This window comes from Ambystoma mexicanum, chromosome 1q, assembly GCF_040938575.1.
Source record: "Ambystoma mexicanum isolate Mex_15411 chromosome 1q, UKY_AmexF1_1, whole genome shotgun sequence".
Lineage (NCBI taxonomy): Eukaryota > Metazoa > Chordata > Amphibia > Caudata > Ambystomatidae > Ambystoma > Ambystoma mexicanum.
The window spans coordinates 674201788-674219475 of record NC_090922.1 but is presented as its reverse complement, the minus strand read 5'-3'; positions in this window follow the sequence as shown (position 1 = coordinate 674219475).

Below are 17688 nucleotides of genomic sequence, written 5' to 3'. Positions count from 1 at the left end.
AACCTAAACAAATCATTGGGATTAAACATCACAGATTCGAAAGAAACATTAGACCTCCTGACCCATCTACACCAGATTAGATGGTGCAACTCATCTCTGGAATACTTGAGCATTACACTGGGCCCAAGCATTGAAGACCTACTCAAGCTTAATATTCTCCCATGGATCTGATGCAGGACCTGGAGAAGTGAAACTCACTCGAAAAATATCTTAACTTGTTAGAATAAACACGCCGAAGATGAACACAGTCCCCAGTCTGCTATATGTTTTCAGCAGCCTCCCGATACTCATTCCAAGCTATTATATGCATACATTGCTAAATATTTTCCACACCTTCATATGGTCCAAGAAGTCACCAATGAGATCTAAAAAGGTTCTTGGAAGATCAGTACACGAGGGTGGACTGGGCATCCCCAACATGAACATATGTTTAAAACTTCACAGATTGGACACATTTAGGTGGCTGGACTTGGGATCCCTACCAAACTGGGCTAAGATCGAATAAGCCGCGGCTGCACTTCCACTAGCATAAGTGCCACTCCTAAGCAAAAGGGCCTATAACGCCAGTGACAGTCTTCCATTGATGCACAACCCGCTCACGTACTGGGACAACACAAAGGTGCAGATGCCGACACCAGGACTTGGGGTCCCAACACACCTTTCCATGATAACGCAGACTTCGCCCTAGCCAAGGCACAGGGGTTTCACAAATGGAGGGCGGTATACAAACCATGGAAGATTGTTCTAAAGGGGGGCATGCCTACTGTTTGAAGAATTCAAACAGAAAGGGGGTCTCCCTGAAACCGAGAGGTAGAGGTACTCCCAACTATGCCACTGGACCACAAGCCCCCACAATGCACCAAGCCAGAGGTAGGAAACCCACTGCGATATAACTCACGATCAGAGAGGACCCAGGTAGAGGAAGAATCTCGACGGTCCACAAATTGCCAGAGGGAAATCACAGGGGTGAGAAACTACCACAAATGACAAAATGGGAGAGAGAAATAGCGATGGGCATGTCAGAAGATTCTTGATTCCACATATGGGCACAAGCCCAGAAACATTACCGATGCATAACAGTAAAAGAGTGCACATACAAAATCCTAATGAGATGGTATTACACCACACAATGCCTTAACCACTTCACCCCTACACATGCTCCACTTTGCTGGACAAATTGCATCACCACAGGGACACTAGGACACATGTGGTGGACTTGTCCCACAGTGCAATTTTAGTAGAAGTAATTACTTCTAAGAATTAGGGGCATCACAAAGATTCAAATCCCAACAGACTCGTCAATTGTGAAATTGGGCAAAGTGGATCAGAAAGAGGGATGCGGCCAAAGTGGCGCTACCGCTGCCCTTAGTACTCAGCTTCTAAACGTAGCCAGAATATCTCTAGCCCAGGCTTAGAAGAACCCAGAGGGCCTGAGGGTTGTGGTTTGGTGGGGCAAGATGTGGGAAATATGGGTCATGGAGAAGAAATTTGCCTGTTCGAATAATGCAACTGCGTAATTCACCACTATTTGGACCCATTTCATACCCAATGTCAGAGCACGCTAGCCAGCATGTACAGGCTCCAGATACTGAAATAAACTTCTATGTATAAAAAAAAAGGTCCCATGTTTAATATCCCCGCAAAAATATTGCAATACAAAAATAACGCCATATTTTTGCAGCGATATTGAGCCATGGACATTTTTAAATGTGCAGGGAACACCACCGCAACTCCCGCTCCCACAAATTACCCCCTCTCCCCAAAAATATCACCTATGGCGAGACAGACAACCATACGCACAGCGATATTTTTGGTGGGGATAATATATAGGGATACCTACAAAAACCTACCTGGACTGCTTGTAGAGTCAATAGATTATACACAAGAGAAAGTACATTCACTAGATATTTATTCATGAGTTCCTAGATCGCCCATCAGTTCTCTCCTGAAGGTATGGTTGCAAACGTTCCATACAAAAATACATATGTATATATATATATATATATATATATATATATATATATATATATATATTCTATGAAAAAAATTTGTTCAAAGGAACGTTATGGTCACAAGTAAAACGGAAAAACCACAGAAATTCACCAGTTATGGTAAGCTAAGCAACCATAACTCGCGCCACCACCATGCACTGCTAAAACTAACACCCAGGACATCAAAGATGACATCACAAATGTACTTGGAAATTTCATCAAATATTTGGGCACTATGTTCAAAGATCTATTGTTGTTTTTCGCCAGGGACCCCAGTTTGGTGGTTCCCATGGATCTTTCCGTGCGGGTCCAATCTGCGCACCACAGTTTTTGCTTCACCTTTCCTGGGTCGGTCTTAAGTTGTTGATCACAAGAGTCGATGTCATTTAAGATTTGCCTGCAGTTTACAGATCAGATTCTCAGTACCTCTTCCTGTGTAAATCCTGGCTTCTCCTTCAGGATCTCAAATTGTGCCGGGCTGTCTTCCATAATTATTTTCCTGTAGAGGCAAAGGGAGATCCACAAAAACCTCCCATACATAAAGACCAGTCTCATTTTCCATTTTATGGCAGTGATAGGGAGTGAGTTGGGAAGAACTAGTAGCCTTTTCCAGAATAGCCCTTCTAGCCGGTCATATATCTCCAAAGATGTAGTAAGGGCCATCTCTGCACCATAGGTCATCATGGGGATAACCTTCTGCTTATAGATTAGGATAGTCGGTTATAGAGCGAATTTCCTGTACCTCTTGTTGATTGATAGTGCTTGTGCCCCCAGTGTCTTTGTTTTCCTCCGTAGTTCCACGGTTTGTCAGCTCTGTTCGAGTTGATAAACATGCCGAGCTATTTCATAACCCTCACTACTCGCATCAACTCCTCTCCCAAGCACCAGCGGAACAGCTTTTTCTTTCCGCTGAAATTTTGTAGCACTAAAAATTCAGATTTCCCTACATTGATTTTTAAGTTGTTTTGATCTGTGTATTCCTGCAGGTTTCCAAACTTCATTTTAAACCAACTGGTGTTTGTGCCAGAAGGACTAAATCATCCAACCCAAGGGAGCATCGTTCAAACTCGGAGGGCAGGTTCATGGGGTGTTTAGAGCATGCTTCAAGTCGGATATATAAAGGCTGAACAGGGGCCAACGAACATCCCTGCTTCAGCCCCTTATGTGTGGCAATCTTCAAAGACAAATGGCCGGCACTATCTAGCCTTATTTGTATCATTGTGTCCGTATGTAAAGTCATAATTGGTGCAAAAAGCTCCTCAGGATACTTGCAGTCCACAATTTATTCCATAAGATGTTCCGGTCAACACTATCGAATGCCTGTTTTATGTCAATAAATGCTAGATATAATTGTTTTCCTGATTTCAGTGCTCTGATTTTTAAGGGGTTGAGTAGTAACAGATTGAAGTCACATCCTACTCCTTTGGCAAATCCCGCTGTCTTTTATCGAACTTGCCCGATTTTAGTGCCCAACTGTTCAGTTGTTTCAATAAGGTTGCTGCAAAGAGTTGTCCCAAGATTTTCAGTAAAGCGATTGGGCGGTAGTTAGTAAGGTCCAATTGCTCCTCCTTCTTAAATATTAGGACCAAAATTGCACAATTCCAGTTAGGAGGGATTTTTGCCTCCTTCAAAACATCTTTAAATATGGCGAGACAAAATTCTGCCCATTATTCTGTGTTACGCTCACCTGGTCTCTGTGCAGGCGTTGGGGCACTGTTGAAGCCCTCCGGGGATCAGGTTGTTCGGTCCAACTTCGCCCTCTGGGCTTATGTGGTGACTGGTGGTAATAGGTAATGCTGCTTGGGACTGCTCCTGCGTGGAGAATCGGGGGCGTGAGTATGCCAGCTTGTGCGCCTATTCCCCTTCCAGACCCCTTCTCCCAAACCAGGGGTACCCGTGGTATGCACTGTCCCTGGAAAGCTCACCTGTTGATTAGTTTTGGTGAGCACTCTGTCCTGCTGCTTCTGGCAGGGGCGCTTGTATGATCTGGACTGAGTTCCTTCACTCGTCCCTTGCACGTGGTAGTCCAGTCCTGCTGTGACTAAGCCACTATACTTCAGGTAAGTGTTGCTGTTTGCCTTTGTCTTTCTTCATCTGTTTTTGTTGTATTGTAAAGTTCGTTGTCTTGTATTGCTGTCCGTTCCACTTTTGATGTTTGTTCTTTTGCTTTCTTCTCTTGCAGGTGATGTTGCCGGCCCGGCAGAAGCTGCAGAGCTTGAGGCGACAGCCGGAGGGAATGAGGAACGAAGCTGCAGGGGTACAGTAGCTGGTAAATTGTTAACGAGCGGACCCGCACGGTTCAAATGCGGCACGGCCCTAGGACGGATGTTCTTACCTTGTCTTTCTTCTTCTTCACGGGGTTCGAGTTTGTGGATGTAGAGTGCGGTGCTGCGGCGTCGGGATCAAGATCACTGGATGTCAGGAGATGAGTCGGCAGATGAAGCACCGGTTTCCTGGAGGTGAGTATGCAGGAGAACGCCTGGTTTCAAAGATAAGTAAACTGGTCCAAGCGGCGGTGAGCGTCACGTTGCACGCAAGTGCACAGTAACGTGAAGCACCGACCTTAAGGATGGAGCAGCTTATATAGCTGAGCTTCTGAAGCCACGCCCACCAGGTTCAGCCTGCCTGCCACACCTGATGAGTCAGCACATCATGAAGACCAGGCCTAGGGAGCCACAACCAATGAGTCAGCACATGGGGATGTTCTCTGGAATAAAGGCTTTCAGCTCCTGGAAAGTTCTTGTAAATAAAAGCACTCCTGCACTGAAATAAAGTGTTCCTGCTCACATCTCTATATGAGCCTGGCCCGGGCCCCTGTGTTTACAGGATCCAAAGCGACATAAGTGAGTCAAATGACCCATTGCCCCCATCACTAGATGGTGTGGTTTTTGTGTTCTGGGGCCTGTGGCCATGACATCACTCCCCCTCGAGGCCCCTTTCATGGGTGGTTTCCCCCCTGGCCCTGGTTTAGTGGGGTTATTGTGGTGGAACTGCCTGATTAATCGTGGAGCGTGGACATGCTCACTGGGTTCCCAGGTCCCATCTTGGGGTCCATAACCTTTCCAGTCTATAAGGTAGTATAACTCGGACCGGACCATCTTAGAGTCTAAGATCCTTTTAACTTCGTATTCTGGTTCTCCTTCAACTATTTCGGGATCCGGTGGAGTATCGATCCACGTACCTGGTCTCAATGGTTTTAGGAGGAGACATGAAACACCGGGTGGATCCGCATGTGGGCCGGTAATTCTAATTTCATGGCCGCAGGGTTGATCACAGCCTTGATAGTGTAGGGTCCCAGATATCTGGGACGGAATGCCCGTGGTCCTTTCAGGGGGATGTTTTTAGATGCTAACCAAACCTGGCCTCTGACTTGGTAGTTGGGAGCTTCCCTTCGGTGTCGATCCGCAAACTGCTTCTGTTTCTCTTTGGCTCTGGCAAGATACGCTGCTACTTCCTTACAAACCTGGGTGATGGTTTTGTGTAAGGTTGTTATAGCGGGCATTTCTAATGATTTGAGTGGGTCAAAAATGGATGTCTGTGGATGTGTCATGGCCACTTGCCCAGGATCACAGGAGTGGCACCATCAAGTGGAGGGAGCAGGGAGCATCATGGGTCACGCACGTCCCTTTGGGACGTTTATACATGGGGGGCCTGGTTGGACACAGTCCTGGCGCCTTTGGCGCCATGCTCATGGAAGAACTTAAACAAGACACTTTCATTATGGGCAGAAGTGCTTAGAATGGAACAGGAACTCTTATTATGGGCAGGAATACTCTCAAGAACTCTCATTTGAGTAACTAGTCTGGGTGTGGTCTCCATCTTCATCTGCACGTGCAGATTCTAGGAGTGGCAGGGTGCGGCATGCAGGACTGTGCCAGGAGGCGTGGCCTTAAGAGCTCAGCTATAAAAGCCAGACCAACCCCAAGGCACACGCTTCACATTATTCTGCACCTCCGTGCAGCGTAACGCTCACCATCGCCTGGTATTCAACTTACCTGAAGAGATCCTGCCATCTACATTCATACTCACCATCTGGAGGATCCTGCTCTCATCCGAACGCTTCTTTCTGGCACCGCAGCTCACCTGCAAACATCGCAGAGCGCAGACAGCATGATCTGGGCACCGCGGCACGACGCGCTTCATCCGAATTCACGAAAGAAAGGCAAAAGACGAGATTGGACACATAACAGACATTTGTTACAGGTGCGCTGCCATTTAACCTCGCGCCTTTCTTAAGCCATCACTCACCTGCTGCCGGACATTTGCGGTCGCATCCATCTTCCGCTCCGCGTCTCCACCGCCGTAGTTAGGCTGCATTTCCATCATTGGGAGAAAACAGAGAGGAACGTTATTCAGGGGAAAACAACAACGCTGAGAGCAAAAAACATCAACGCATCGAGAGAAAGCAGAAAAAGGGGAAAGACAAGAGACATTGAGAGAAAGAAGAAAGAGGAGCTTAGTCGCAGCTGGACTGGACTAATACTCTGGAATCAGTGAAGGAACTCGATTCCATTAACAAGCACCCCTGCCAGAAGTAGCAGAACGGAGAACTCATCATTCACACTTACCAGGTGAGCCTTATGGGCCGGTACGTGCCCACTGAAATTGCACCTTGGGTCGAAGGGTAGGGAGATACCACAGTCACCTATCAGTGCACTCACATTTCCCCATATCCACATAGTACCAGTGCACCAATTGTCGCCGCCCACAGCTGATCCGCAGGGGACGAAATCAGAAGAGGGTGATCTAATTCCAGGGAGGGCTGTAAGTGTGCCCCAACACCTCCGCAGAGACCAGGTGAGCGTAACAGAACGCGAAGCCTCAACAACTCTCTGCCTGGGCGTTATGGAAACTTCTGAGACAGATCTGTTGGTCCAACTACTATGGGAGTTATGGACGAAGTACACGCCTCATGACAAGAGACCAGTGCATTAAGGCGGGATTTTATGGTAACTCGGGAAAGAATTTATGATTTAGCCAGACCGGTGCTACAGGCACAAGCAGGACAGGCTCCCTTGCCTGGGATAAGCCACGCTGCTCCGCCACAACAATCCACACCAGTTCAAGTAGTCCTTCCTGGGGCAGTGCACTTAGCCTCACCTGAACGCTTCAATTGCGACCCAACCAATATTTATATAAATTCATGAACCAATGTTGCCTACATTTCTTATGCCGACCGGGAGCCTTTCAAAAATAATCAAGCCCAAGTGGCATTTGTACTCTCATACCTAGGGGATAATGCGGCGGACTGGTCAATACCATTAGTAACCCAAGATGATCCTTTGCTTCGGAACTTTGAGGGTTTCCAACACGAGATGGAGAAATTGTGTGCCCGACATGCTCAGGGACAAGCCCTGGACAATGTGCTACTGTCATTCAGACAGGGCAATCAAGATCTATTAACCTACATTGCAGCTTTCAATCGTCTCATAGCTCAAACCAACTGGCCAGAAGAGAAAAGGACTACACTCTTCTATCGAGGGCTATGTGGGGAATTTAAGGATGTATTGGCTCAAGTTGTGAATCCACCTGAGGGATGTGCAGACTACATAGACCTCACAGTGCAACTCGACCATAGGTTACAGAATAGGAAAAGGGATAGAGCCAGGACAGAAGGTAGGACAGTTTTTGTGTGACCCCGCGAGACCCACACCAAGCCACACGAATACTCAGAACCAATGCAAATCGGTGGGTTACGGAGCCCTCTGACCAAGGCAGAAAGAGAAAAAAGAAGACAACAACCCTGTCTATATTGTGGGAAAGCAGGCCATTTCCTCTGAGATTGCCCAGTGAAACCTCCCAAGAAATAGCCGGGGTAACAAATAAAAACAACAAAGAAGAAGAAGAAGCACCGACTCAGGGAACTCCAACACCTGGCAAATGTAGGGGTCCACTTGTCGAGCGAGAGAAAGGAATGCGTGCAGACCTCACATCTAGTCCTTCCGGTACTTTTGGTAAATCACAAGCAGCCATTAAAGATACATGCCTTGGAGGCATACATTGACAGTGAGGCAGTAGGAAATTACATTGACCAAGATCTGGCAACACAAATAGGCTTTCTTCTTCAACAAAAGCAGAGATCGGAAAATGGCACTGCAGTGGATGGATCACAGTTATCACCCGGCCCGGTGACAATCTACCGAGAAAGTCAAGCTTCTGTTGCAGGATGGGCATCAAGAATACATCACCTTTGATCTCATCGGTGCTCCTCAGTTCCAGATGATATTGGGAATGCCCTGGCTTGAGACCCATAATCCTAAAACAGACTGGCGAAAACGGGTTCTGACCTTTTCGCAAGACTGCGCCAACACCTGCAACAACAGAGACATTAACCAAAAAGCCAAGAAAAGTATTGTGCTGGGCCTCACTGGCACTTTACCACCTGAATATAATTGTTACCGGGATGTCTTCCAAAAGGAACAAGCTAACATTTTTCCCCCTGCATAGACCCTACGATTGCCAAATAGACCTCATGCCCGGATCCCAAATACCCTGCAGCCGGATTTACGCCTTAGCGCAGCAAGAAAACCAACATCTTAAAACTTACTTGGATCAGAATCTGGCAAATGGCTTTATCCGCCCATCCAACTCTCCTGCCTCCTCGCCCCTCTTCTTCGTACCTAAGGAGGAGGGGGACTTGAGGACCTGAATTGATTATAGAGCAATCAACCAGATGACTGTTAAAAACCGATACCCTTTGCCACTTATGCCCAAGCTCCTGGGCCAAGTGAAACACGCCCAGATTTACACCAAGTTGGATTTGCGAGGGGCCTACCACCTTGTGAGAGTAAAAAGGGAGACGAATGGAAGACGGCATTTAGTGTGGCCTCTTCGAATACCAAGTCATGCCTTTTGGTTTATGTAACGCCCCTGCGACGTTTCAATTCTTTATGAATGACGTACTCCATGAGTTGTTGGACATTTATGCACTTATCTACATAGATGACATTCTCATCTACTCCAATTCCAAGGAAGAACATGTCGGTCATGTCCAATCAGTTTTGGAAAAACTTTGAGAACAACAATTATATGCCAAGCTGAAAAAATGTTTCTTCGATGTGACTGAAGTCGAATTTCTCGGTTTCATGCTCTCATCGCAGGGAGTGCATATGGACACACGGAAAGTTGACGCAATCCATCAGTAGCCCTCACCAAACTCCACGAAAGGAGTAAAAAGTGTGCTTGGCTTGGCTAATGTCTACCATCGATTAATTCCTGGATTCTCGCAAATTGTTCCTCCAATCACTTCTTAGCTAAGGAAGAACAAAACATTCCATTGGTCAACAGAAGCTGAAGAAGCCTTCCAGAAAATGAAGCTAGCATTTACCACAGCACCGGTTCTTCGACATGCCCGTCCAGACCAACCATATGTAGTGGAAACAGATGCTTCAAACATAGCCATGGGAGCAGTGTTGTCGCAAAGAGACCCGGAAACAGGACAGTTACACCCGTCGCATTCTGGTCCCGCAAATTCTCTACCCCCGAACTGAACTATGCAATCATGGATAAGGAACTGCTGGCAATTAAAGCTGCATTTAAAGCATGGAGACATTACCTTCTTGGGGCATAACACACGGTCACCGTCATCACAGATCATCATAACTTACAGTATTTAAAGACCGCCAAGGTGCAATCCTCACGCCAGCTTTGTTGGGCGCTCTTTTTCGCAGAATACGGCTTTACTATTACTTATAGACCTGGCGTGCGGAATGGAAAAACAGACGCATTATCACGTATGAGTGAGGAAAAAGACGCCTTTACAGCATCCGATCCCGTGGCCATCATTCCTGTAGAACGAATTCAAACCACGATTGCTGTTGCCACATGTTTAGATGACTTAAAAACCAGTTTACAGTCCCAGATGAATCAGGTAAAACAACAGGAATGGCTTTTAAGGGGAGACCGGTACACCATCTAGAACAACCTACCATATTTCCAAGGACGGTTGTATGTCCAGGACAAGAAACTGCAAACTCAAATCATCGCAAACTACCATGGCTCATTAGTAGAAGGACATCCCGGTATAGCCAAGACACAGGCTAAGGTAAAACAAAACAAAACTATTGGTGGCCCACTTGGAGGAAAGACATTGCCCGATTTGTTACAACCTGTGGCGTCTGTGCTCAGCACAAATCTCAGAAGCAAAACCCTGCTGGATTACTATATCCGTTAATGGTTCCACCAGCACCTTGGCATACACTATCAATTGACTTTATCACAGATCTTTCTCCCTGCAATGGTAACACCATCTTAATCATTGTAGATTTATTCTCCAGAATGGCCCATTTTATCCCTCTGTAAGGACTTCCAACTGCATCAACTCTTGCCACTTTGTTCTTGGAACAAATTGTCCGGTTAAATGGATTTCCATCAATCTTCATATCGGATTGTGGAACTCAATTTGTTTCCACCTTTTGGAGAAGGTGTTGTGCAACTGCCAAAATTGACCTCTGGTTGTCCACTAGCCACCACCCTCAAACCGATGGACAAACCGAATGAACCAATTAGACGCTAGAACAGTATTTAAGATGTATGTTTCAACACTCCGAAGACTCCTGGAAGAACATACTTTGGGTAGCTGAGTATGCATATAATATACATCAAGCACTGGACAAACTCCATTCTATACTCTACATAGTAGAGGAAATCGGTCATTTCACACTGTGTCCTGTTTTTCACTATTCGTTGTCCTGTCTTTTTGTCAGCGCTCTGATGCCCGCAGGCTTTCAGCGCTTTACAAACAAATAAAAAATAAAAAAAATAAAAAAACACGGAACTCGCCCACAGACATCAGTGTTTGATTCACCCGATACTTTGGAAATGCCAGCAATAAAAACTCTGCATGAATCCATCACCCAGGTTCTTAGGGGAAGCAGCAGAGCACTTGAACAAGGCCAAAGAAAGACAAAAACTGTTTGCTGACCGGCACCGAAAAGAAGCTCCCAATTACCAGACTGGAAATAAAGTTTGGTTAGCGTCTAGACACATTGCTTTGAAAGGACCACGGGCCTTCCGCCCCAGATATCTGGGCGATGATCAACCCTGCTGCCATGAAATTGGAGTTACCATCGCACATGAAAATCCACCCGGTATTTCATGTCTCGCTCCTTAAACCCATGAAACCAAATACACTAATTGATTCTCTGCCAGAGCCTGAATTACTAAATGGGGAACCCAAATATGAAGTTAAGTCTATCTTGGATTCCAAGGTGGTTCTATCAAAACTGTATTACCTAATAGACTGGAAAGGATACGGACCTCAAGACCGAACCTGTGAACCCAGCGAATATGTTCATGCCCCTCGATTGGTCAGACAATTCCATCGTAATAGCCCAATAGACCAAACCAGGGCTGGGAGGAGGATCACCCTTGAGAGGGGACTTGAGTGGGGAGTGCTGTCATGGCCACTTGCCCAGGATCACAGGAGTGGCACCATCAAGTGGAAGGAGCAGGGAGCATCATGGCTCACGCACGTCCCTTTGGGACATTTATACATTGGGGGGGGGCCCTGTTGATAGCTGAGATCCATCAACTGCTGTGATGTTTTTCAAAACCTGCTTCTGTCGGAGAGGAAGGCCTATCCGGGTAGCCAGATCTTGGTCAATGTAATTTCCCACAGACCCACTGTCAATGTATGCCTCCAAGCCATGTATTTCCGACGGTTGCTTGTGGTTTACCAGGAGCACAGGGATGACTAGATGTGAGGTCTGTATAGTTTCCTTTTCACCGCTCGACAAGTGGACCCCTACGCTTACCGGGCGTTGGAGTTTCCAGAGCCCTGTTCTTCTTCACCCTTGTCAGTTACTCTAACTGCTTTCCTGGGTGGTTTCACTGGGCATTCTCAGAGATAGTGACCTGCCTTACCACAGTACAAACAAAGCTGCTGCTGTCTCCTTTTCTCCCTTTCTGCCTTGGTGAGTGGGCTCCACAAGCCTCCGATTTGTATTGGCTCAGACTGATTATGAGATTTGGTTTGATTCTCACGGAGTTGCAAGTAGACCCACCGTCCCTCGGATCGCCTGTGAAGCGTATTGGTGGCGCCAGGGGAACCTCCCCCCCCGGAAAAACCACCTGCACTGGCGTGGGCTGTGGAGGCACAGCAAGAGGGGCATACCCCGGCAGTGAGACCTGGCCTGCCTGTGCCTGGAACATTTGCCTTGCTAGTTCATCTGTCCGCTGCCGGTTCACAATTAGATCCCTCCTTAGGGCATTGGTCTCTTGTCTTGAGGCATGAACTTCAGCCCGTAACTCTCCCAGTAATCAGGCCAATTGGTCAGTTTTAGAAGTTTCCATAACACCCAGGCAGAGATTCAAAGAGGCTTTGCATTCTGTTGCACTCACCTGGTCTCTGCGGAGGCGTTGGGGCACGGTTGCAGCCCTCCCGGAGTGAGGTCACTTGGTTCCGACTTCGCCCTCTGAACTTATGTGTTGACTGCTGGTAATAGGTGATGCTGCTCGAGACTGCTCCTATGTGGAGAATAGGCGACGTGAGTATGCCAGCTTGTGCGCCTGATCCCGTTCCAGACCCCTTCTCCCAAACCGTGGCACCTGTGGGATGTGCTGTCCCTGGAAAGCTCACCTGTTGATTAGTTTTGGTGAGCATTGTATGATCTGGACCGAGTTCCTTCACTGGTCCCTTGCACGTGGTAGTCCAGTCCTGCTGGGACTAAGCCACTATACTTCAGGTAAGTATTCCTGTTGGCCTTTGTCTTTCCTCGTCTGTTTTTGCTGTATTGTAAAGTTTGTTGTCTTGTAATGCTGTCCGTTCCGCTTTTGATATTTGCTCTTTTGCTTTCTTCCCTTGCAGGTGATGTTGCCGGCCCGGCAGAAGCTGTGGAGCTCGAGGCGACAGCCGGAGGGAATGAGGAACAAAGCTGCAGCGGTACAGTAGCTGGTAAATTGTTAACTTGTGGGCGCGCGGGTTCAAATCCAGCACAGCCCTAGGACGGATGTTCTAACCTTGTCTTCTTCACAGGGTCCGAGTTTGTGGATGCGGAGTGCGGTGCTGCAGCGTCAGGATCAAGATCACTGGATGTTAGGAGATGAGTCTGCAGATGAAGCGATGAAGCACTGGTTTCCTGGAGGTGAGTATGCAGGAGAATGCCTGGTTTCAAAGGTAAGTAAACTGGTCCAAGCGGCGGCGAGCCTCACGTTGCACGCGAGTGCACAATAACGCAAAGCAACGGCCTTAGAGATGGAGCAGCTTATATAGCGGAGCTTCTGAAACCACACCCAACAGGTTCAGCCTGCCTGCCACACCGTGCCACCCCAGATGAGTCAGCACATGAGGATGTTCTCGGGAATAAAGGCTTTCAGCTCCTGGAAAGCTCTTGTAAAATAAAAGCACTCCTGCACTGAAATAAAGTAAAAGCACTCCTGCACTGAAATAAAGTGTTCCTGATCACATCTCTATATGAGCCTGGCACCAAAGTTGCCAGGACTGAGTCCAGCCAGGGACCCTGTGTTTATAGGTCGCAAAGGGACATAAGTGAGTCAAGTGACCCATTGCCCCCATCACTAGATGGCGTGGTTGTGTTCTGGGACCTGTGGCCATGACATTCTGGGTCCGCTTTCAGTACAGTGTTTGAAAGGCCATCTGGATAGATGCACGTGAGGCACTTGCATTTTTAGAAGGCCAAGCAGTTCGTCTCGGTCTATTCGTGCACTGTGGTCTAATAATAGGGATTTACTCTTGCAACCTCGCACCAGACAAAGGTTTTGGAGATCTGAGTTTCAATGGCTGGGGTCCAGGAGCCTTTAACAATCTACCCCTATCAATCAGACAACTGCCTTCATTGGCACAGTTTAAAAAAGCCCTCAAAACTCACCTATGCTCCATCCCTACCTGCTTCTCACGTTAACACGGTCTCAGCGCCTCTTACTGCACCTTTTTATGTCTTTTATGTTTGTGTGTTCTGTCAGCACTCTGAGGCCAGAGCTTTATGAAGATTCTATAGAATAGAATTCCATGTCGTGCCACTTACTGATTTTACTCTTAGGTTTTGGGTGCCTGAAGAACTAGAGTTGAGTGTAGTAGTGAACTCAGACATCCTCCGTGATGGGATTGCATTGCAGTGCTTTCACCTGGGAACCTAGATCATTTATAACTTCCCAGACATTTCTAGAGTTCTTCCCTAGCACCAATTGTAGCATTAAGCCTCCATCGTTCTGGATGAGGGTGGATTTATGAACTTTCAGCCAGTTGCAGTATCTTTGTTTTCTTTTCCTTATCAATTCCATTTGTGTCCATTTTGGCAGGTCTCTCATGGCTTTTAGGTCTTTCCTGAATGCTTTCCTTTGTGCTACAATTGTGGGGTTGTATTTATTCTTACTCCTTATCCATTAACAATCCAGTACAGAGCACAAACTTGGAAAAAAAATACCAAAACTGCTATTTATCTTAATGGCATCAGCTATTGCCATCCCTTCTCCCCAAGAGCCACTACCACCAGCTGGAGGACCTACACAACAAAAGAAAAACGATTACTTCCAAAGACAATGAAGAGGATCAAGAAGATGAGGTAGAGGAATTGCATATCTCTATCACCAAGAGAAAATCATGGTTTTGGCAGTTCTTTAGCACTGTTGGGAATGTACCAAAGGCTAAAGCTACAAAAATGAAATGCACCGAGCGCAACACTGTACTCAATCATTGACTACCTTGACAGTACTCCTACGGGACCACCTCCATGCGACTGCACATCCATTCCAACCACTGCAATGCTCTCATAAAGACTGTTCCTTCCTTAGCAAGTAGTAGGCTGTCTTCTTCCACCTCATCTTCCTCAACCAATACTATAACTACACAGCCTACCTCTGTGGGACAAAATCACACCAGCTACCTTGCAAGCAATAAAAGAGGCTGTTCATCCATATCTTTCGAAGACAACAGTCCTCTGTATATACTGCAACACCACTATGCAGAGAGGAGCAATTTCAAAGTGCTTTTGAAGCGGTAATCAAGGAGCATGAGAAACACATCACTCTACCTTAGATGTAACACACGTAGGTAGGAATAGGTGCAGTCAGTCTGTGTGAGACTACACAAGACTTATCTGCTTGGTATCAGGTAGCTCACATTTTGGTATAGGTGTGTACCACAAGTTGGTAGTGTAACTGAGCAGCCAGGCCTATCTCAAGAGGGGTAAATGTGCGCTGTAGAGCTGTACAGATGAAATCAGTCTATACAAGTTACCAAGTAACACTTAGGTTTCAGTTATAAATATATATTTACACAAGTTTTAGTTGAGCACTCTTTAAAAAGGCAGTTGTTTGTAACAGTCAAGCAAACTTTGGAATCACTTTACAAAGTCAATAAAATTGGTGAATACTCTTTGGATATGTGAATACATTTCTCCTACACCCTGAAGGGACTTCAATAACAAGGATATTATTGCATTTATCATAAACACCAATATGCCTTTTAGACTCTGGGATGCAGGAAGGAAGGGTTAAGGAATAGAAAGGTTAGAACATACTTTCTTATAACAGGAAGACAGTTTGAATCCTCTAATGAAATCTAGGTAAGCCTTTCCCAGCAGTAAAAGTGTTCAACAAATTACAACCTATGAAGGGACATGCCGTGCCAAAGTTAATAGATCAGGGTGCCTTTAAGGTGCTAGGACAGCCAACGTCAATTGGATAGTCTATAGTTCTGATGAACTTCTTGGATAAAAGTCTCTCACAAAGTCAGATAGTTCAAGAAAATCATTGAAGGAACACAAGGGGAGTTGAAATCAACTCAGAAAAGGTAAGCCAGTGCACTTCTCAAGTGGAAAAACACGGCTTAAGGCAGTAAGGTAAGTACCCCGCGCCCATAAAAGTACCTCTGGTTTGAAGAAAGTGGCCCTGCTGGAATTCAGTCTTGCTACAGCCAAGCAGACCCTTGTTCCTGAGCCTCAGTCATGGTGACAAGAGGGAGGACGTCTGGCGGGCTCCTGCTGCAGTACTCGGGAAAGGACTTTGGCAGATATGGGCTCTTCGATTCAGCGGCTCTTTGCAGAGTCAGCGCCTAACAAACAGCACTGATGCAGAACGAATATCTCTGGTTGGACTTTCCTTGCTCCCTCGGTCCTGGACTCTGGTGGGGGGACTGTCGATCGGGATTTCCTGCTACTGGAGTGTTCTTAGGAGGCTCCTAGAGCTTTTGGCCAGATTCGTTCCATAGATGTTGCACACGGTTATGAACACGACTCCTGGCATTGGGCTGCTGCAGCACTGTAGAGGCACAGCAAGTCGAAGATTGCGTCAAAGTGGAATTCGTCACTGAGCTAGTTGGTCTCACCAGCCCAAGGGGAGAAGTCGTTGCATCCGGAGCATCTCTGTCGATGTGACAAAGGAGGTCAACAAAGCAGCAGGGCTTCACTGGGAAATTCGAGGTGCAGGAGGTTGCAGCAGGCCTTTCTTCATGGTTTCTTCTTCAGACGTTTCGTCCAGTGGTCGACTCTGCATGTAGTCCCAAGAACCTCGCCTTTTAAGCTCGTTCTCACTCATTTACTGCCCTAGGCTGTCAATCACACAGCAGGGTGGCTGTCCTTCCCGGACACACAACTGTCCAATCAGGACTGGCTGCGGTCAGGCACACCTAGAGACAAAGCACAGGGGAGTTTTGGGTCCCTCCCTCACTTCCTGTCCTTTCAGAGACACTAGAGCCAGGGGCAGACTTCAGGGATGAAGCCCGCCAAAGGCAAAACACACAAAGCTGTGTCAACTTAGAGTAAAAACCAAGAAAGACCTCACAAACAAAATGGTGAAAAAAAGACGGGGGCCATTTTGACAAAATGGTCACCCATGGGTGCTGTACTGCAGCCGAGGGTTCAGCCTGTGGTAAAAATGCACACTGGTAGTATAAAGTAAACCACTGCCACCAGCCATTTAAAGTAGTGAGGGTAACACATTTTTACATGAGAAAGTAGGAAAAGGGGCTACTAGGTAACCCCCAGCCCTCCACATAAGATGGTGTGTGCTGGACCTACAAAGTAAAAAGGTAAGTAAGCTCAATTTCACCTTACTATTCTTGGGAACAGTTCACCGAAGAAAAGGTATTTAAACCTTAAGAGAAATCCAAAGGATTTCTCAATGACACTGCACTGAGGGTGTTGTGTGTCACTATGCACAAAGCAGATGGCTATGGATTTTGTCAGACTTAAAAAACTGTGAAAACATAAAATACTAATCAGGAAAAAAACACATGAGGGAATGAGAAAAAGGTCCCAGTCACCCAGGAGTTAAAATTAAAAAGTCTCAACTCCAGCAAAAGCATTGGAGGTGGGAGGAAATTAGCACAGAAAGGAACATATTCTCTAACTATTAGTGCTTGGTGCATCTTCCCTCATTTCCCTCTCCAACTTACGTTCTAATCTCTCCTGCAAAAAAAAAAAAGGTTCCTTTAGGAACCACTTTTCACCGTTAAAAAAATAGAACAAAAACAAAACCTTAGACTCCATCTACTTTACATTTCTAAGTAAAGTATATGGACTCAATGAGATTTTCCAACATTCCCATGAGCATTTTGTGTTACAATAATGGGAATAATGTGGCGTTCATTCCCCGGGATAACTACCCGCCAGCCCAAGTTATCAGGCCAAGCAAAGCGAGGGCGGATAACGAGGGCTCCGGACCGTTATCCCCCGTTCAGGCCCCTGCAATGGGGGATGAAGGCCATTAGCAGCCTGAGTTGCCAAAGCGGTAACCCGGG